Source organism: Lissotriton helveticus, chromosome 10 (assembly GCF_964261635.1).
Source record: "Lissotriton helveticus chromosome 10, aLisHel1.1, whole genome shotgun sequence".
NCBI lineage: Eukaryota > Metazoa > Chordata > Amphibia > Caudata > Salamandridae > Lissotriton > Lissotriton helveticus.
Genome location: NC_136071.1, coordinates 1,028,377,664 through 1,028,399,387, shown reverse-complemented (window position 1 = coordinate 1,028,399,387; position 21,724 = coordinate 1,028,377,664).

The following is a 21,724-nucleotide window of genomic DNA, read 5'->3' as shown; positions in this document are numbered from 1 at the left end:
CTTGACCCCAGAACAGCAGAGTGACTGTCGCCAAGTGTTAGGTCAGTTTGCCATCCTGTTCTCCCTGACCCCAGGTATCACCAACTGGTGCGTCCATGATGTGGACACTGGAGATAGTTTACCTGTGAAACAAAAATTTTACAGAGTAGCTGACAAGGTCAGGGCCAGCATCAAGGAAGAAGTTTCCAAGATGTTGGTGCTAGGGGTGATTGAGCCCACCAGCAGCCCCTGGACTAGCCCCGTGGTCTTACTACCAAAAGCTTCTGCGTCCGGTGCCACTCCAGAACTCCGGTTTTGTGTGGACTACCGTGGGCTCAATGCGGTCATGAAGACTGACGCACACCTCATCCCCAGAGCTGATGAGCTTGTGGATCGGTCAGGAGCTTCCCAGTACCTCTGTACGTTTGATTTAACTTCTGGGTACTGGCAGATTGCCTTAACTGATGGGGCTAAAGAGCGGTCTGCATTCTCAAAACCAGAGGGGCCCTTCCAGTTCCAAGTCATGCCCTTTGGGTTGAAGAATTCCCCTGCTACATTCCAGAGACTGGTTAACCAGGTATTGACTGGGCTGGAGAAATTCAACGCCGCATACCTGGATGACATTGCTGAATTCAGCTACATGTGGGAAGAACACTTGCAACACCTCTGTGAAGTTGTTGAAGGCTCTGCAAAGGGCAGGCCTCACTATCAAGGCCAGCAAGTGCCAGATAGGGCAGGGATCTGTGGTTTACTTGGGACACCAGGTAGGGAGTGGCCAGGTGGCTCCCCTACAGGCGAAGATTGATACCATTCTGGCTTGGGAGCCCCCCAAGACCCAGACAGAGGTGAGAGCCTTTTTAGGTCTCACCGGGTATTACCGACGGTTTGTCAAGGGATATGGCACCATGATTGCCCCCTTGAAAGATTATAGATAACAGGGTTAAACCCAATAGTGTCATTAGGACCTGGGTAATTGTAGGAATGAAGGAAAAATGGTCCAAGACAAAAAACATAAAAATTCAACAAATTAATCACGAAAAATTTGAACAGCAACGCTAGTGCATACAAAAAAGGTTTAATCAGTTCTGTATATTTTCTGTACATTAGATGATGTTCATCATGTATAGTTCATTGCAAATGAGACAAATTTGTCTCCTAACTTTTTCGGCTGTCCGAATTGAGGACAAGTGACAGAATAATCTGAGTGTGAGTTTGGATGAGACGCTTATCCATGTGCTTTGACGTTGTACAACTACCACTACACAACAGTGGAGGTTGCCCGCCCACAACTTATACTGTCCTGAAGAAGACCCACCGTGTAAGGATCATTTACCTACCTTGTATACGGGTCGAAACGTCGACTATATTCAACACGACCAAATCCCCTATCCCAAGCAGAACATTAATGGTTATCAGGGATTTTGGATCTGTGATGCTACATTTGTTAGTCGGACTCTTTTGAGTGCTTTTGTTCTTGGCCCTTTGTATTTCCAGAGGGACCATTTGTATTGATTTTCAAAAACCTGTAATATATTGTGTCACTGAATGAATCTCACTATTACGTGATCCCATCATTTTCCCTCACTTCACCTTCACCCCCTTTCCCGTTGTGAATGTGGGCACCTATGCTTATTGACAATTTGTCTCATTTGCAATGAACTATACATGATGAACATCATCTAATGTACAGAAAATATACAGAACTGATTAAACCTTTTTTGTATGCACTAGCGTTGCTGTTCAAATTTTTCGTGATTAATTTGTTGAATTTTTATGTTTTTTGTCTTGGACCATTTTTCCTTCATCCCTTGAAAGAGCTGACTTCCAGGAAGCAGCCCAAGAAAGTGACTTGGATTGAAGCCTGCCAAACTGCTTCTGATGCCCTGAAGACTGCCATGTGCACAGCACCGGTGCTCAACATCCGGTTCCAAGAGACCTGTTACCGCCACACATCTGCTCAAGACACAATTTTCAGATCGTTGGCCTTGGACGCAACCATCCTTAGGCTTCCATTACGGCATTACCGCCCAACAGGATTCGTAATATTCACGTATACCCGAACCGACCACACGTCGCAGCCGGTTCATTTCCCGCCGAACCAACGCCCCTAAATCTCAACATAGAGAACCTAAGCCTTGAAGAGTCACATCCTTCACATGATGTGACGAAACACGTGTCGGCTTGCTTTATATTCAAATGTACTGATTGAGACTGAACTATGAATCACTCTTCATGCATCGCTGGATCTCGACTTTTTATTCCGTTCTTCCAGTGAACTGTACCTAACTGTTTGGTTCTGACATAAGAACCTATCACCCTTAACGTGTGCACAGGACCTATATTCATAGTGTTTGGGGTATAGAAATTGTTCCCTTGCCTATACAGGGGCTGTTTTTGTCTGGGTTTGTTCCCCTGACTTGTTTTGCACCACTATACCTGTGTATATACAAATCTAACCTATAATCGCACATGCTAGAGCGCCACTTCTTCCTGTCCTCTACTCAAACCCAATCTCTTCTCACTACAGGTGCTCAAGGCGCCTGACTTCTCCAGTGAGTTCAAAGTGCAGACAGACGCTTCAGAGCATGGTGTGGGAGCAGTAGTCTCACAGATCACTGACGAGGGCTGGGACCAACCTGTTGCTTTCATTAGCCAGAGGCCAGTGGTGGCTGGTGACATTTGAAAGTGGTGAGGCGAAAAGGTTGTCGCGAGTGAGCACAACTATCATAAGTGAGCTTCAGGAGTGGGGGGTTTCCCCCAAGAAAATTTGAAAAAATGACTGAAAATCATGCATTTCAAAGCAAATTTGATGAAGCAATAGTGATTGTGTAGACTTGAAATATTTAAGCACAGGAAAAATATTCCATATTTTAAAGAATTATAATTGTTTAGTTACTGTAGTGGGCAAATTTTGAAATGCAACAAGCAAGGTTTGTAATTATGTTACCTCCCCTCACGTTTGTCTTGTCTGTCTACTGTCTGCAGTGCACCTGTCTGGCATTTTCTTCTTCTGTTGTGATGTTAATAAAGACATTTTATGATAAGGACATACCTGCTCCATTCTGTAATTAGAGAACTTTATAATGGACTTGAGATAACACTGCTCTGCTGCAAACCCACTGGAAGTCCTGACTAATGCTGACGAGTAGTACCCTGTGTCACAGTGTGATGTTTTATGGCTTGTTCAGATTAAGAAATGTGATCATCCAGACATTTGTTTTGTTCCAATGCCTGAACTCAGAGTCCGGGTTAACTGTATGAACTCAGACAAAGGTGCTAGCAGCCTTGTCTTGTACACAGGAGTACAGCAACCAGCGATGATAGGAGGGGGTGGATCTGGTAGGAAGTGAATAAGAGAGAAAGGAGAGGTAATAAAGGAAACAGAAAGCAAGATACGAGGGACGAAATAAGAGAGTATTGAAGCATGAGGAAGAGGCATGTGGGGGAAGAAAGAAATGGAGAGAGAGAGGAATTGAGGGAGAAAAGGAAAGCGTGAGGTACAGGCATTAGAGTGAAGGAAGAGAATGGTAGAGGCATGGAGGAAGGAAATAAAATAAAGACATGCAAGGAAGGAGGGAGTAAGGGAAGCCAGAGAGGGATAGAGACTGAGTCTTGGAGAGAGGACAGACAGAGGAAGAACTTGCTGTTCCAGGGGCACAGATAACAATAAATAAGAATGTGGCTGTGCAGGCTGTAGCGCTGGCAGAGGCCCGTGGAGGCGACAAACGAGACATCATACAGTCAAAATGAGAGGTATACCATCCCCCAGACTGGAGCTTTGCGCATCCGTCCATTATATTATTAAATGTATTCAGCCTCAAGGAGGCTACAAAAGAAAGTGATTTGAGCAAACAGTCACCTATTTGATAGCGTGACATCACACAACGGTCCTCCAACTTGCAGCGCTGAGCAAAATACTTAAGAAAAGGGGGCTCTTAGAAAGTAGTGCCCCACCACCACACACTTTTCCCAAGCCTTACAAAAAGGTCTCTGTTAATCAGTAATTGCAAACACACCTGCCATGCCTTAGCTTACAGGAAGGGGCAGCCCTTCTCAACCATCCCAAAATGCTCGGTGCAACACACAATGAAAAAAACAGCACCCCTCATAGCCAGGCCTCAACATGCACCGATCAGTACAGGTCACGCATGGATAGACCGATCCAACATGCACCTTTCCACAAATGGCCGTACACAACAACCAGGGCTTAATTTGTGAACAATCTAACACAGTGTTGGTCTCAGAGATTCTTTTAGGAACCCACCGCTAGTGCTGGTGAATTTCAGGGTCGCCGAGAGGACGGCTCTACTGCAGGAGACAGACAGGGGGTCTAATGGAGAACAGCTACTGAGGTGTGGCATAGTGACGTGAGGTAACCGAGTATAGCCCTCGTATTGACATCGGAACCAGGAGACCCAATTAATTGTGATTCTCGCTTCCCATCACGACCGAGCTGTGTGATCCTAGACATCCTAGACAAACACTCGCCACCTTCTTGTGTCCCAGTATCATTTGCAGGCGTCTTGAGTTTCAGCAGTTTCTGTCCCCCCTCCTCCTCCCGGCCCTCAGTATTTATTTATTTATTTATTTATTTGTGCGTGTTTATATAGCGCAGACTTTACCCAAAGGTGTCAGAGCGCTTCACAATAGGAAAACAGAGCTGATACATGAGAACATTACAAGTGAACAAAATACAAAAGCAAACGTTACATTAAATGAGGCAATAATGACAATCGTGAGCCAACAAAATACAAGAGGTAGCAAACGGTGCATTACAAAAGTGACAATCGTGAGTCAACAACATACAAGAGGTAGCAAACGGTGCATTACCGGAGGAAAGAGTGACGTGTGCTGGTTACAAAAGCGTACAAAGTAAACATAGAGGTATAATACTGCAATATATGGAGGGCCCTCAGGCACAAGAACAAACGTTACGTGCAGGTATCGAAAGTAAACAAATGTAAGAGGTAGAAAACAGTGTGTTACAAGAGAAAGTGATGGGTGCATGTTACACACGAGTACCAAACACAGGTAGAAATATAATACCGCAATAAATGGCCGACTCTCAAACCGCAAGAACACACTGGGAGGACACTTCCATAGTCATGTACAGTAGATTTTTCTATAATGGAAGGGCTTCCTTCAGCTAATAGAGCGGGCATGAATTACATTTGGAAGTGTCTTTCGAGGAGGAGAACTTTGAGGTTAGTTTTGAAGGCCTGGGAGGAGGTGGTGGTCCGGAGCTGCGGCGGAAGGGAGTTCCAGATTCTCACCGCGTTGCCTGAAAAGGATTGTGCCATCGTTCTTTCCTTCTTGAAAGTGGGAGGTTCAAGCAGAAGATTTTCCGCATTACGTGATGGTCTAGAGCCTCCAGAGAGTTTCAGTTTATTCGCCAGGTAGCGAGGAGAGGAGGAGTGCAAGGCTTTGTGGGTGATACAAGCAGTCTTGTAGATAGCTCTAGCCTCGATTGGAAGCCAGCGGAGGGTGGATAACATTGGTGTGATGTGGTCGCTTCTTTTGGCCCCATAAATGAAACGAGCTGCTGAATGTAAAACAGATTGAAGGGGGGACAGGTGGGATTTGTGGGAGGCCAGTGAGAAGAGAATTGCAGTAGTCAAGTCTGGAGAGGACCAGCGATTGCACCAGGGTTATAAGGTCCTGCTCCGGGAAGAAGCAACTGATTCCCCAAAGAAGGCGCAGATGGTATCGAGCAGACTTTGCAATGGAATTGATGTGGGGGGTTAGATTGAGTTTTTTGTCGAGAGTGACACCCAGTGATTTTGCGCTGTCGGCAATGATGGGTTTAGTGTTCAGTAGATTCAACTGATCCATCCATGATTGCACCGGGGGAGGAGAGATTGAAGAGGAGAAGAGGAGGAATTCGGTTTTGGCGGGATTCAGAATCAGTTGATGAGTAAACATCCAGTTATGAATGGAGTCGAGAGTGGAGCTTAGGATAGAGAGATCGTGAGTGGAGGCAACCTTGAGGTAGATTTGAGTGTCGTCAGCATAGAGATGATAGTGAATCCCGGATTTACTTAGGAGATTTCCTAGTGGTTCTAAATAGAGGTTGAACAATGTGGGTGCAAGTATAGAGCCTTGAGGAACACCTTGACCTACCGCTACAGGAGATGAGAGACTGTTCGCTATTTTGATCATTTGAGATCTATCCGAGAGGAAGGAGGCAAACCATTTAAGCACAGTGCCCTCCATGCCGATTCTCTGTTTGAGAATGTTGAGGAGGGTGTTGTGATTGACAGTGTCAAAGGCTGCAGAAAGGTCAAGGAGAATTAGAAGACAGGACCCCCCCGAGTCGAGGATCCTCAGCGCGTCATCAACCACTTGCAGTAGGGCTGTTTCAGTGCTGCAGTTTTGAATGAAGCCAGACTGGAAATTGTCAAGAAGATCATTGTCCTTGATATGACGAGAGAGTTGTTTCGCAACACATCTTTCTGTAATCTTCGCAAGAAAGGGTAAGTTAGTGATGGGGCGGAAGTTGTTGAGGTCAGACGCATCAGCAGTTGGTTTTTTAAGAAGCGGGGTGACCTGCCCAGTTTTGAAGGAGACAGGAAGGGAGCCTTTATAGAGGGAGAGGTTGACCAGAGTGGTCCAGTAGGAGAGGGAAAGGGTATAAAAGTCAATGGCAATGGCACTGGGGATGGGGTCCAGATGATGGTTGGAGGGCTTTGTTTCGCGGATGCACTTGAGGAGTGCATCTTCAGAAATGGGGTCAAAGTTTTGCCAAATGGCTAAGGATTTGCACTCCTCTGGAGGGGTAGGATGAGCGACCTGATCCACAAGTGATTTCACTTTTTTGTCGAAGAATAAAGCGAAATCCGCTGCTCTCTTTGCAGAATCCTCCAGCTTGGAGGCAGGGGGAGAGCAGTCAGGACTCCAGATGAGATCAAATAGTTTTTTGGGTCTATTTTTGGCTGAGTCTAGGAGGGTTTTGAAGTGCACCGCTTTCCCAAGGAAGATGTGTTTGTGGTACTTGGATCCTGCGAAGCGAAGTGTGGACAAGTTATCGGTGGAGGGCACTTGCCTCCATTGTTTCTCCAGGAATCTTAGCTGCTTCCTTTCTTCATAGAGGGATTTGTTGAACCAAGGTGCTGAAGGGGTGGGCCTTAACATTTTGCTTTTGAGTGGAGCGACGTTGTTGATTTCATCTGCAAGAACTGTGAGGCATTGGGAGGTGAGATCGTCAACTTCTAGGTTCGGGTCTAGCCTTGGAAGTGATAACAAAGCTGATTCACAGAGGGGACCGACATCAATATTCTTAACATCACGGAACCAGGAGATAGCCCTTTTGGGTTGGCCAAGTGTTATAGCGTGTGATAGTTGAATAGAGAATGGGATGAGGAGGTGGTCAGACCAGTCTACGTGAATAGGGGTAGTGATGGAAAGCATGCCTGCTTTAGAAATAACAAGGTCCAGGATTGAGCCCTTAGAGTGTGTTGATTCTGTGCAGTGTTGGATGAGATCGTTGACAGAGAGGAAGGTGGCCAGGGAGTTTGCGGAGGAGTCTTGCGGTGAGCCCCAGTGGAGATTAAAATTACCCACGAAGGTCTGATTGTCACTTTGTGAGTATTGGTCACTGATGAAGTCAGTGAGTTCCTCCAAAAACAAAGGGCCACTATGAGGCGGGCGGTAAATGACATGGAATCTAAGGGGTGAACAGTGGTGCACTTGTAGCTCAAAAGAAAGGCATTCAAAGGTGTGGAAGGAGCTGATAGGAGAGGCCTTAAGTTGAAGGGAGTTTCTAAAGATGACTGCAACACCACCCCCGTGTCAGTTCTGTCATTCCTAAGTATAGAATAGTCTGTGGGTAATAAGAGATCAAACATAGAATGCGAGGTATCTTTGAACCAGGTCTCTGTGAGGAAGAGCATGTCAATATTGTGGGGGGTGTTGGTATCTGAGATTTCAAGTTTGTGTTTTACTGCAGATCTGCAGTTGTGGAGCAGACAGCGCTGCTCTGTCAGGACTGTTTTGGTGACAGGGGCACTTGGGCTCTGAAGGGTGATCGGGATATTGTGCTTATGTGGGGGTGCTCGGGAGGGCTTAGGTGGATGCTTGGTTCTGACAGAGGAGATGGTTGGAATAGTGTAGATAGTAGGGTTGCTCGGGTAAGCAGGTTGAGGTGTGGAAAAGTAAATTTTGCCATGTTCTGTGTCACTACGTGTCATCCATCATATGTTATGTGTGCATGATTAAATATGCATATGCATTCCCTATGTTCGATTCAAAACGCAATTATAGTTGTGTCCACCTCTAGTATGCCAGTTTCCAGTTCTCGTGAATACTACGAATATCAGGCCTATGTAAAGCTACGTTGCCACGTCTCTCAGTGTGCACGTTATTTCATTGTAAAGTCCCCGTTTCTAGGCCTCGAAAGGGCCCGGACATCAGATTCAGCTCCTGTCTCCTGAGCCCTCGCTGAGGAGCGATACAGCCCCCACCTGTATCCTCGACCCTTCACTTACTTCCTGCCTCACAGTGCCCGGTTCAGGCTGGCTCTGCCTTTGAGTCTGCCAAGAATATGTTATGATTCCAGTTATCAGTTCAGTCCTCCTTCTCTGCATTCCTAAATTACTGAATCGCATCAATAGTTTCTGTCATTGTCTAGCCTTCACGTCTCCACGTTAGAGAAATACTGTATTAATGGTCATTTAATATTCTTCATCACGCACTACATGTAGAATAATGCATGGTCCAGTCTTAGAATCAAGTTAGCCTTTCCCCTCCTGACTTCTAGTTTATATCAATATGTTCTCTAAACATCAGATACTAGATACTGTTTAGGTACATGTCGCCCTGACTCTCCAGACTTCAGTCTCTGCTCCTAGCACAGAGTTCATAGCCCCCAGCTTCTCCTAGTGATACGTCATTGCTAGTTTGCGCGCACCATCAGGTTAGAGGTCCCGGCTCCTTAGGTAGCCCCCTCCATGGTTTCCGCCCCATTTATGACATATTCTGTTACGTTTGCATCACATGTCTATGTATACGCCCTGTTACACCTCTTTTCACCCTTATCTTTCGCGACTGCTACGCGTCACGCCTTTTGCTCCACCCACTGCTACGCCTATTGCAATGTAATGCTATGTGTTTGCGTCATGTATATATGCTCATGCACTGTTATCAAAAAGTTACCTTTCCCTTGCCCCGATCCTGTCCCCAGCAGCGCTGCTGGGCCTTACCATCCTGTTCCTGCCCTTTATGCTGTAATAAACCTGCAAACTCCTACTACCTCGAATCTTGACTCTTATTTATTGAGCTATCTGTTATTCATTTATACATTCAAAAATAGGGTATTATTTATTTATTTACCACATAATGGCGGCCGAATAGGGACTTGCCCTTTCCCCACGCGTCGGTGAAGCCACGCCGACCCCCTGACCCTCTGCAGTCGTGACGGAACTCTTCTGCGCACCGGCAGATATTTCTGCTTCAAGTATCCCTCAGGCCCACGGAGGAGACGGAGGAGGCGGTCCAGCATCCAGACGAGACGGTGGAGGAACGCGGCGAGTTCCGACCAGAGCCCAAGCCGAGAGTCCAAGGTCCGAGGTATCCGGAGGCCCACCCGTAACTGAAGTCCGAAGTTCGTCGTCCGTCGTCGTAGCAGTCCAGTCCAGTCCGAGGCCTTCCGTTCTTGCTGCCCGGTGAGTACCGTTACTGGGGTGGTATCTAGACAGGGTCAATCTAATTGACTCTGGTCCGTGGGTTGGTGGTACACAGACCCACAAACGAAGTGTCCACTTCGGTGGATGCGGGTCCTGACGTGTCTCTTTATGAGACCGGTAAGTTTCGTACTGTTTCAGCAGTGCATCTAGTTCCTGTTCTAGTCAGTTCTGTTCTCGAGAAGATTCATGTATTCTGTGTTCCGTATTCCAGGTAGTATTCTGTTCGAACTGTTATTTTTAAATGTTCTTCATGTATTTTAATGTCGTGGTATGAATGGGGAATAAGTATCGTGTTCATTGTGTATTGTATTGTGTCTAGATTACAGTCCAGTCATGCCCTTGTTTTCGAAATTACGTCAGTTAAAAACCAGAAAGGGTCTGCTGGAAGCAGCAGTTCCAGTTCCGCCTAGGGACAGTCCAGGTCATTTTATGTATCAGAAGCATGGCATAAGCGCCGTACTGTATCTAGATTTATGGGTAGAGTATACCAAACAGTTAGAAGAAAAGTATAGATGGCCCGTATCGGGTACATGGGATGCCGAATGCATCATGCGAGTAGAAGAAGCATTATGGAAAAAGAAAGCCAGACAGTCACAGAAAGATGCCATCGAGTTATGGCGGAAAGAAGCTCATAAAAGAACTGAAAAGGAAATCAGAAAGTCAGAATTAAGTAGAGAATCCTTAGAACGAGCACAAGAAAAAGAACTAATCGAGATAGGTGAACAAGTCAAAGCCGAACAGTCAGACAGACAGAGGCATGCCCTTATTAGGGGTATGTATCCTCTCTTTGCCGAGGGCTTGCCAAAAGCGACCCCAGAGGCATCCAGTAATTTCCCGCCACCATTAGTTCCGACCAAGCTACGTCACAAACAGACCGCAGCTGATATTTTTATTTCATCCTATTTGGACGACACAGTCCCAGAATATGCAAATCCTGTTCGCGCTCCGCCAGTCCCTGTAAATCAGGCACTTCCCGCTCCTCCAGACACCGGAGTACCTGCTACGGTCCCCCCGGTCCAGCCCGCCATACAAGTCCAGCCTGCATTTCCATTTCCCACTCTGCCAGGACGAAGAGCCTCAGTAGACGACTCTAGTTTAGGGGCCGCAGGGGGAGGTACTCCTCAAACCCCGCCGCCACACAAGCGTTTAACGACAGCCGAATTACATGCACAAGCGTCACAGCGTACGCCCAGACATCAGACTGTAGCAGAAATAAGAAAATCCCTTGCCGAATGCGGCTATGATCCAGTCCCAGGCGAGGATAATATGGTTTTATATTCATTCCGCGTAAGAAAGGTGGCCGAGTATCTAGTCACCTTACCGAATATGAAAGAAGATCTAGACAGAATATATCGTTTCATCCGTACAGGGGATGATCCAGAAAGCATTAGCGAGGCCATGTCTCAAAGGAAAGCCGAGATCCAGCTCATGATATTAAAGTTTCTGATTAACTGTCTAATAAGAGAACAAGATTACCCGTCTAAAGATCAAGCCGAAATGAGAACCCTGACAAGGTGGAGTGATAATATAGCCGAGGGTAAGCACAAGACCGTCGGTGCTATGGAGAGTATGTACAAGAAAATCCGTAAAGAAATAATAAAGTTACACGAACAGCATAAAGCAGCACAAGTAAGCGAGAAAGAAAGTAACTCTGATCCGGAAGAGGTTGAGGACGAGAATCCCGACAGAATAGCGTATGTAGGAAGATCTAGATTTCCAGATCGCCATTTACGCCTAGAACACAAGTCTATTTTTCATTCTCCAGCACCAGAACAAGGTTCACTAGAACAAGTGTTTCAAGCTACCGATCACATTCTGAAATCACGAATCGGTTACAGTGAGTTAAGTACCATGCATGAACAAGAACTAGCCCGATCAGCAGTCCGATGGATTACTGATTCTACCACTTTTCCAGACGAAATAGTGGCACAAATGTTTCTGAAAATGCCCCCAGCCGAACAACGACTGGTGGGTATGTATATGATTCAGCACCTCATTACTTTGTATGAGGGTCAACACTCTGATCCAGGTCCGTTACATGATATCCTGAACGAGTTACTCCAGTATAGATGGAGAGGTCTAGGTACCGATTTAATTAGTGTCATTCTAGAACAGCGCCACAAATATAGAACGTTTCTGAACCCGCATTTTGTTCATGTCTCACCCCCAGAAAGTAAACCATTTTACATGGAGAGACAGAACCCGTTACGAGAAGTCCACCCAGTTAGAGGAACGGGTGGCGAAATGCAGCGAGTGTTTGTATACACTCCGATCACAAAGATGGAACTTCTGGAGATGAAGAAATTAATTCCCTGTCATGATAAAGATCCAGCAGGGTTCCATAGAGAATTAAAAGACATGCTCCGTATGGGAGAATACACGTATCCAGATATAATTAAAATGTTAAAGGTTCTGCTGCCCGCAGGGGTGTATGAAAAGCTCAAGGAAAAAGAATGGGAGGTGGGAGAGAAAAAGATCGATTGGGCAGTTCTAGAAGCTGAAGATAAGGCACGAGTACCAGGTACCGGTCTTGGAGATAAATGTAAAGAATTACCGGAATTATTAATACAAGTTTTACCCAGATTATTGACAACTAGAAAAGAAGACTGGGATGCAATCTCAGCCTGTAAACAGAAGCAAGATGAGGATATTAGTGATTTTTATTCTAGATTTGAGAAATGTTTTAGCATCAACAGTGGCCTCAAGACGAGTAGTGAGTCATACCCTCACCTTTTTGTTACTAAATTAGTCGAGAATTCAAGTCCACAAATTAAAAATCGAGTTTTGAAAGTCGAAAGTACCTGGCAAGCTAATACCCCGTCCCAGATGTTGCAGATGCTTCAATACCACCAGAATAGAATCAGGGAAGAGCAAGAACACGAGAGAAAACGTATGAAAGACACGAAAATGAAAGTACTAGTTGCACAATCTGTTCCTCAAGACAGTCAGAAGAGGGGTCCAAATCAAGTCAGTCATCCTGCAGCTCCCGTTAAAGGGAACTGCAATTATTGTAAACAGCCAGGTCATTTTATAAACGAGTGTGCAGTTCTGAAACACAACATAGCTACCGGTAAGACTAAAGAAAGACCACGTCCGCCTAGACAAGAACAAGTTTCACAGATTCCTCAGCCACAGAATGCACCACAGACAGTTACTGCACCGCAGCCTATTGCTGCAACACAGCACGTTACACAGCAGATGTACCAGTATGCACAGTCTGAGTATCCAGAGTACCAACAGTATTCATGAAACAGCCTAGAGAGGGAGGTAGGCTTGCCTCTCATCGAGATACCTGTAGATCAAGAAGGTCCCTATGTTCACAGTCAAGTATTAGGGAAAGACAGAAAGTTTTTGATTGATACAGGGGCAAGTAGGACCACAATTAGTCACGCCGAAGTTCCAGGGGCTCCGCTCTCAGGCTCAAGAAATGTTTCCCTTGGATTTTCAGGAAAACCTATCGTAAATGAAATTTCAAAGCCAGTTTCTCTAGAAGTAGGTCCATTGTCCCGCACTACTGATCTGTTACTTACTAAGTCATGTCCAGAAAATCTATTAGGCATTAAAACACTGAAAGAGTTAGGTGCAGTTATATGCTGTTCCCCAGAGGGAATACGATTGTTCCTACGTGACTTTAAGGGTCACTATGTATTACGAGATTTTGATTCAAGACTGTCTAATGTTCCACAGCATCTATGGGCGCAAGGTCCAACTGATGTTGGTTATATGCAAATCACACCCTATCGTGTGACTCTCAAGCCAGGTGTAGTGTTACCACGAATCAGACAGTACAGATTGCCACCTGAGGCTGTAGCAGCCTTATCCAAAATTATTGACGAGCTCATGGCTCAAGGAGTGGTTGTAGAAACTGACTCCAATGTATGTAATTCTCCGATCATTCCAGTCATGAAACGTACTGATCCAAATGCACCCCCAGTATATCGATTAGTGATTGACCTACGAGAACTTAATAAGTGTATTATTCCTCAGTACCCAGTTGTCCCAGACATCTCTTCCCTATTAACAGCCATTGATTCCGAAGCCACGTTCTTTACTGTAATCGACCTCAAGAACGCGTTTTTCAGTGTCCCTATTCATCCAGACAGCCAGTTCCTTTTCGGATTTTGTTTAAATGGAAGGAGCTATAAATTCACACGAGCTCCTCAAGGTTTCACAGAAAGTCCTAGTATTTACAGTCAAGCACTTAAGAGACAACTAGACAACATTCACATGCCAACTGACACTGCCCTGCTCCAGTATGTCGATGATCTACTGATCACAGCCCGTTCTGAACGTGCTTGCGAGCGAGCATCCCTTACAGTCTTGTATTTCCTAGCCGAGATGGGGCACAAGGTGTCCCCTTCTAAGCTTCAATTCTGTGTCCAGCAAGTGGTCTACTTAGGACACTTACTGTCCAAGAGGGGTAGGCAGTTGACACCAGACCGTATCCAGTTAATAGCGAGTCTTCCTCAGCCCAAGACCCAGAAGGAGGTACGTGCTTTTATTGGCCTTACTTCTTACTGCAGACAATGGATTCCCCAGTATGCATTTCTAGCCAAGCCACTGATACAGTTAACGACACAGGAGGCAGCCGTACCGACTGTCCTCCCTTGGACATCTGAACATACACTTAGTTTCAATGAGTTAAAGAAAGCTCTATGCCAAGCTCCAGTTCTAGCGACACCGAACTACAGTAAGTCTTTTACACTTTTCGTAACTGAACGGGAAGGTACAGCATTATCTGTTCTCACACAAGATCAAGCAGGACAATACAAGCCCTGTGCTTATTTTTCGAGCACATTAGATCCTGTAGCCCAGGCTCTGCCTGCGTGCCTCAAGTCAGTTGCAGCCACAGCACTAGCTATCAGACAAAGTGATTCCATAGTCTTAGGACACTCCTTGACAGTACAAGTTCCACATTCCGTGGAAGTTCTTTTAAACCGAACACAAACTCAGCACTTGACAATTGCACGTTTAACAGGTTATGAATTGACACTGTTCCAGCCACACATAGAAATCAGACGCTGCAACATCCTGAACCCTGCTACACTGTTACCATCAGTTACTCCGAATTCTGCCACACATGACTGTGTGGAAGTAGTTAACATTACGACAAAGCCAAGACAAGATCTGACAGATATTCCGTTACCAGACCCCGACCTGACACTTTATGTGGATGGTTCATGTATGAGAACAAGTACAGGAGAACTAGTCGCCGCGTATGCAGTGACTACTGATACTGAAGTTATTGAGACACACCGCATTGACACCCTGTCCGCTCAAGCAGCAGAGCTAGTTGCTCTGACCCAAGCCTGCATACACGCCAAGAACTTGAAAGTTAATGTTTACACAGATTCACGCTACGCATTTGGAGTTGTACACGACTTCGGAGTGCTCTGGCAGGAGAGAGGTTTCATGACTTCTCATGGAACCAAGATTCAGCATGGTCTCCTTATTCAAGCTCTGTTAGATGCCATACATTTACCGACATCTATTGCTATCATGAAATGTAAAGCACATACGAAAGTTACTGACATTATTTCCCAAGGTAATGATCTAGCAGATCGCACAGCCAAGTTTACAGCACAGACTCCAGACATTCCAGTTAATCAGACACATACTCCAGATCCGACCACATGTATGACAGTTAAGGACCCTACACAAGATGTCATAGATATCCAGTTACATGCTACTCCCGAAGAAATCAAGAAATGGTCCGAACAAGGAGGGGTCCAGACAGATCAAGGATGGTTAACGAAGGGTAGAGCCACCTGGTTTCTCCCCGACTCTATGGTTCAAGTCATTATTAATACCGCACATAGTCGAGCACATTTAGGAGAAAAAGCTATGTTAGACAGTATCCAGAACATTTGGTTCAACAAGCATTTACGAGCTGCAGCCAAGCAGAAAGTCCGTACCTGTATGATATGTTGTCAGTTTAATCCAGGTAAAAGTGTCCCGGTGGAACAAGGTGGATTCCAGCCCCCTGACCACCCTTTTGAAGTCCTCCAGATGGATTATATTCAGATGGAGCGATGTCGAGGTTTCAAGTATGTCCTTGTAGTTGTATGCGCTTTATCCAGGTGGACAGAAGCATATCCAGTCCCAGATTACACAGCCGCGACCACTGCTAAGCAGTTGGTTCGTGAGTTCTTCCCCCGTTATGGACTCCCTAGAGTCGTATATTCTGACAACGGCCAGCCATTCTCATCTGAGTTGATGAAACATGTTTCCCTTTTGTTGGGGTACCAGTGGAAGTTCCATTGTGTACGCCATCCTGAAGCAGCCGGTCTCGTAGAGAGACATAACCAGACCCTGAAAATCCGAATTGCCAAAGTGTGTAAAGAGAAAGGTGTGGACTGGCTAGTAGCTCTGCCAGTCGCTTTATTTTATATGCGCATGGTCGCACATTCCAGATCAGGTCTGTCCCCGTATGAGGTCGTTTTCGGCCGCCCCCCTAACATGTGGGGTACTCCTAGACCCCGAAGTATTACCGATGTTTCAAGTAATATGCTGACAGATTACCTAGCTTCCTTGATGTCTGCCCTCAACTCATGTCGTTCACAGGTTGCCGCCGCATTTCCAGACAATACCGAGGTGGCACCGCATGAAATCGTTCCAGGATCCATGGTGTTGGTGAGGAATTTTGACAGATCAAGTCCGCTGGAGCCTCGCTGGAAAGAGCCCCGACAGGTCCTCCTCACCACCCGTACAGCCGTGAAGTTGGAAGGTCGCAAAGGCTGGGTGCACCTTTCTCATGTAAAACAGTTTAATGGACTGAAACCCGTCCCAAAGAACATTTCCCAGGATTTGAAGGATTGCCAAAGCATTGTTCTCAAGGACTGTCCCGCAAATGACAATGTTACTACACCCCCCCTGTTAGAGAAAACTCCGCAACAGGAGTATAAACTCAAGTTAAGGTCTAGTAAAATAAGTCAGTCAGTTTGATTGTCTAAGTCCTCCCTTAGGTGAAACGGTTAGACTGTTTCTGACATGTATAAAATAGACCCCCATAGTGAGAGAGTTAGCCAAAACTCAATCCGATGTATCATTTTTCTATGTTTCATATTATTTCTCAGTATTATGATTTCCTGCACCAGTTATGCGTTTTACCTGTACTTTCCAGTTTCTCATGTAAATATGTCTGCTAATGCTACAGTAGAGCACACGTTTAGTGATCTGCCTCCTCATGAACTCTCTTACCGCCTCGCTATGAAAAATAATTCCTTTATCCGCATGTTACATTACTCACACCAGACCAGCAATGCCACTAATTGTTGGGTGTGTGGTCGACTCCCCCCTTTCCAGATACCGAAGGGAGTTCTGCCACTTTTTCCTTATCCATTTTCACATAATGGTTCGTGTGGAGCATGGTCCACGTTAACGTCATCCTCAACAGATATGTCTTTTCTTAACAGTACATGTTTTCCAGACAAGCAAGGTCTTCCCCACAGAACAGGTTTAGATCTAGAAAATGAAGTGTATAATTTAGGTAACTATTCTTCGAATTTCATGGTCCTGAATGTTCAGTCTGATTCCACTCCAGACTTACCTGCTATTTCAGTACTGCCAGTCAGAGGTGAATTATGTGTCCGAAATTATGGTTCCGTACATGTAGGACATAGTGATTGTACTACTATTGTCAAGTATAGTGACAGTGGGAAATCTATCTTCAAAGCTTCACGTCATTCTTATTTTATTTGTGGTCAAACTGCATATGTTCGTCTGCCCCTCGATTGGGAGGGAACCTGTTACATTGCCTTCCTACTGCCACCTGTTTTCCTAGCCCCATCTGATTATCACAGAAACACACATCTAGTACACATTAGACATAGAAGGGAGTCCCCAATTGTCGATTATACTGAAACTGCTCTAGAACAATATACAGATTTCAATAGAGGTTTCTTCTTCTTTATAGGACCTATCCAGAATAGTAAGCTAATCCGTAGGTTAACCAGAACCCTTGAAGCTGTAGTAAATGAGACTGCCTCTGCTCTAGGTAATTTAACTGAAGAGCAATCTGCTATGAGATTTGTCGTTTTACAGAATCGTCTCGTCCTTGACGTCATACTGGCCGATAGGGGCGGGGCCTGTAGAGTCATCGGATCTAGTTGCTGCATTTTCATTCCAAATAACGCGCCGTCTGTTTATTCAGCTATAACCAGACTCCATAAAATTGCCCATCTGTTACACCAAGATCCAGGCACCTGGACATGGTCCGGTTGGTTCTGGAATATAATTTCCGCCTGGGGATGGAAAGTCTTGTCCTTCCTAGGTATTGCAGTAGCGATCATATTCAGCTGCTGCCTCTGTATACAATGTGGCCCTGCGATTTGCGGCATTTGTGCTACCTCTTGTATTCCTAGTCCCAAGCCCCGTTCTAAATCCCGTTCCAGGATAATTCGAGACGAGCAAATGATACTGTATGAAATGATAGATGGTATCATGAATATTGATGTTTCCTGATGGAAACGTAGTGACAAGGAGGGAATGTGGAAAAGTAAATTTTGCCATGTTCTGTGTCACTACGTGTCATCCATCATATGTTATGTGTGCATGATTAAATATGCATATGCATTCCCTATGTTCGATTCAAAACGCAATTATAGTTGTGTCCACCTCTAGTATGCCAGTTTCCAGTTCTCGTGAATACTACGAATATCAGGCCTATGTAAAGCTACGTTGCCACGTCTCTCAGTGTGCACGTTATTTCATTGTAAAGTCCCCGTTTCTAGGCCTCGAAAGGGCCCGGACATCAGATTCAGCTCCTGTCTCCTGAGCCCTCGCTGAGGAGCGATACAGCCCCCACCTGTATCCTCGACCCTTCACTTACTTCCTGCCTCACAGTGCCCGGTTCAGGCTGGCTCTGCCTTTGAGTCTGCCAAGAATATGTTATGATTCCAGTTATCAGTTCAGTCCTCCTTCTCTGCATTCCTAAATTACTGAATCGCATCAATAGTTTCCGTCATTGTCTAGCCTTCACGTCTCCACGTTAGAGAAATACTGTATTAATGGTCATTTAATATTCTTCATCACGCACTACATGTAGAATAATGCATGGTCCAGTCTTAGAATCAAGTTAGCCTTTCCCCTCCTGACTTCTAGTTTATATCAATATGTTCTCTAAACATCAGATACTAGATACTGTTTAGGTACATGTCGCCCTGACTCTCCAGACTTCAGTCTCTGCTCCTAGCACAGAGTTCATAGCCCCCAGCTTCTCCTAGTGATACGTCATTGCTAGTTTGCGCGCACCATCAGGTTAGAGGTCCCGGCTCCTTAGGTAGCCCCCTCCATGGTTTCCGCCCCATTTATGACATATTCTGTTACGTTTGCATCACATGTCTATGTATACGCCCTGTTACACCTCTTTTCACCCTTATCTTTCGCGACTGCTACGCGTCACGCCTTTTGCTCCACCCACTGCTACGCCTATTGCAATGTAATGCTATGTGTTTGCGTCATGTATATATGCTCATGCACTGTTATCAAAAAGTTACCTTTCCCTTGTCCCGATCCTGTCCCCAGCAGCGCTGCTGGGCCTTACCATCCTGTTCCTGCCCTTTATGCTGTAATAAACCTGCAAACTCCTACTACCTCGAATCTTGACTCTTATTTATTGAGCTATCTGTTATTCATTTATACATTCAAAAATAGGGTATTATTTATTTATTTACCACAGAGGAAGGGCGGCGTTCAAAGGCTTGTGCGAGTTAACAAAGTTTGCAGACTGATTGAGCTTGGCTAAATTGAGATGAAGGGGCGAGGTGCATCTCGTGGGAAGTTGGTAAGGAGAGGGGGTGCAAGGAAAGGTGGAAATCTTAGAGCTTAGAAGTGAAATTGCAGCTGTAAGCTGGGAGATGGAGGTGATAAGGGAACCTAGCTTATTTTCCAGCGAGAGTAATGCAGAGCACGGAAGGTTGGGTGGATCGATGGAAACAGGTGGGGGTGGAATTGGTGGTGGAAGGCAGGGAGAGGTGGGGGATAGGAGGTGAGTTGGGGTGTAAGGTTCAAAAGTGGGGAAAGGTGGAGGTTGAGAGCCGGAGTTAATGAGTCGGAGGTTAAGGGAGAGTTGCCTTTGTTCGTGTTGCAAGAAGGAGAGGAATTAGGGATAGCTTTAGGGGGAGAAGGGTCCGGAACACAGCGATAGGGAAAAAGGAGAGGGGAGGACTGTGTGGATTCATGGGAATGAAGGAGGTTTGGGAAGAAAAGAGGTGAGGTGGTTGTAGAGGGCATATCAGGTAGGAGAGGAGGCTGTGAGGGAACGGGCATCTGGCAGAGTGGGGGGTTGAGAGAAAGGGAAGTTGGGGAAAGGAAGTGGTACTGTTGGACCAGAGGGAGGGAAATGGACAGGGTTACCAGGGGGGGAGAGGGAGTAGCATAACATTGCTGGAGGAGTGGGAGGGAGGAGAGAAATGCAGTGGGATTGAGGCGAAATCCGGGTGAATAAACCGGATTTCGCCTCAATCCCAGTAGGTCAGCGTATCCTCCCTTTTCTCCAAGCACACTTGGGCACTGCTTTTCCTGACCATATTAGTCCAGCTGCTACTCCCCCGTCCCCACTGTCTGCTCAGCTAGCTTGCACTGACGGATCTACAACAGTTAGCTCTAGCTGTTGCTTAATACACAGACCTGAGCTATGTCACACGTGTGTTTTCACCTGTAGATCAGTCAGTGCAAGCTAGCTGAGCAGACTGGCACACGCCTGTTCCTTGTTGTCACACACAGGCGCCTCGGCCCTCTCATTATTCTGTGCAATCTTTGAAGCTGCTGCAGCGCCAGGATTGGCTTGGGGCACAGGTTACTCCTCGCCTATAGCAAGCCCATTAGGAGACCGAAGGGCTCCTAATGGGCATTCGCAAAAAAAACACAAACACAAGTGCGCATGAGTGGGCACGGGGAAAAAAATCACCCTCCGTCCCCACTCATGCGCACTTGTGTTGCTGCCTGTTGCCCTGGTGACAATCATGTCAGTCAACATGACGCCAGACCGCCCACCCCCTTCAGGCTCTGAAGTGGGTGGGCGGTCGGACGTCATGCTGACTGACATGATTGTCAGTTCTCCCTCGGCGTCTCTGAACTTAAGTAAACTGATTCAGTTTACTTAAGTTCAGAGACACTGAGGGAGCAGCGGTGGGGGGGGCTATGCCCCCACGCCCCAATGGACACACCGCCAGGGAACAGAAGTGGAGTGCAATTGAAAGGGAAGCTTTTGCTGTGGTCAAGGCTCTGAAGAAGCTGAGGCCCTACCTGTTTGGAACTCACTTCCGTGTTCAGACAGACCACAGGCCCCTCAGATGGTTAATGCAGATGAGGGGTGAGAACCCAAAACTGTTGAGGTAGTCCATCTCCCTACAGGAAATGGACTTTACGGTGGAACACCACCCTGGTACAGAACACGCCAACGCTGATGGTCTGTCCAGATTCTTCCGCCTTAGTGAAGAGAACTCCCAAGGGTGGGTAGTTCTCTCCACTTTCAGCTGGAGGGGACACGTGTTAGACCTGGCAACTTTTGATGTGGTTTCCCATGTCTTTTTGCCTCAACCTCCTGTATTTTTGACGCTGTGCTGGATTTCATTTCTGCTGCTTTAGATGCTTTGGGCACTTTGCCACTGCTGTTCAGTGTCAAAGTGCAAGTGCTCCCTGTGTAGATTGATATTGTGATTGGTTATCCATGATTGGCATATTTGTGTCACCAAGAAGTCCCTAGTAAAGTGCACTGAGTGTGCCAGGGCTGGTGATAACAAATGCTACTAGTGGACCTGCAGCACTGATTGTGCCACCCACACGAATAGCCCTAAAATGGTGTCTCAGGCCTGCCACCGCAGTGCCTTTGAGCAGTCTGTGAACTGCCATGTCCTCCTGATCAGTGTCCCCATTGACCAGGCCTAACCCTTCCCTTTCTGTACACATTGGTCACCCCTATGGAAGGCACAAGGTACCCCCTTGGGCAGGGTGCAGTGTATGTGAAAGGTAGAGCATGTACTTGTGCAGGTGACATGCTCTGGTAGTGAATTACAGCCATTTTTGTTTTTCACTATTGTAAGGCTATCTTGCCCCATAGGCCA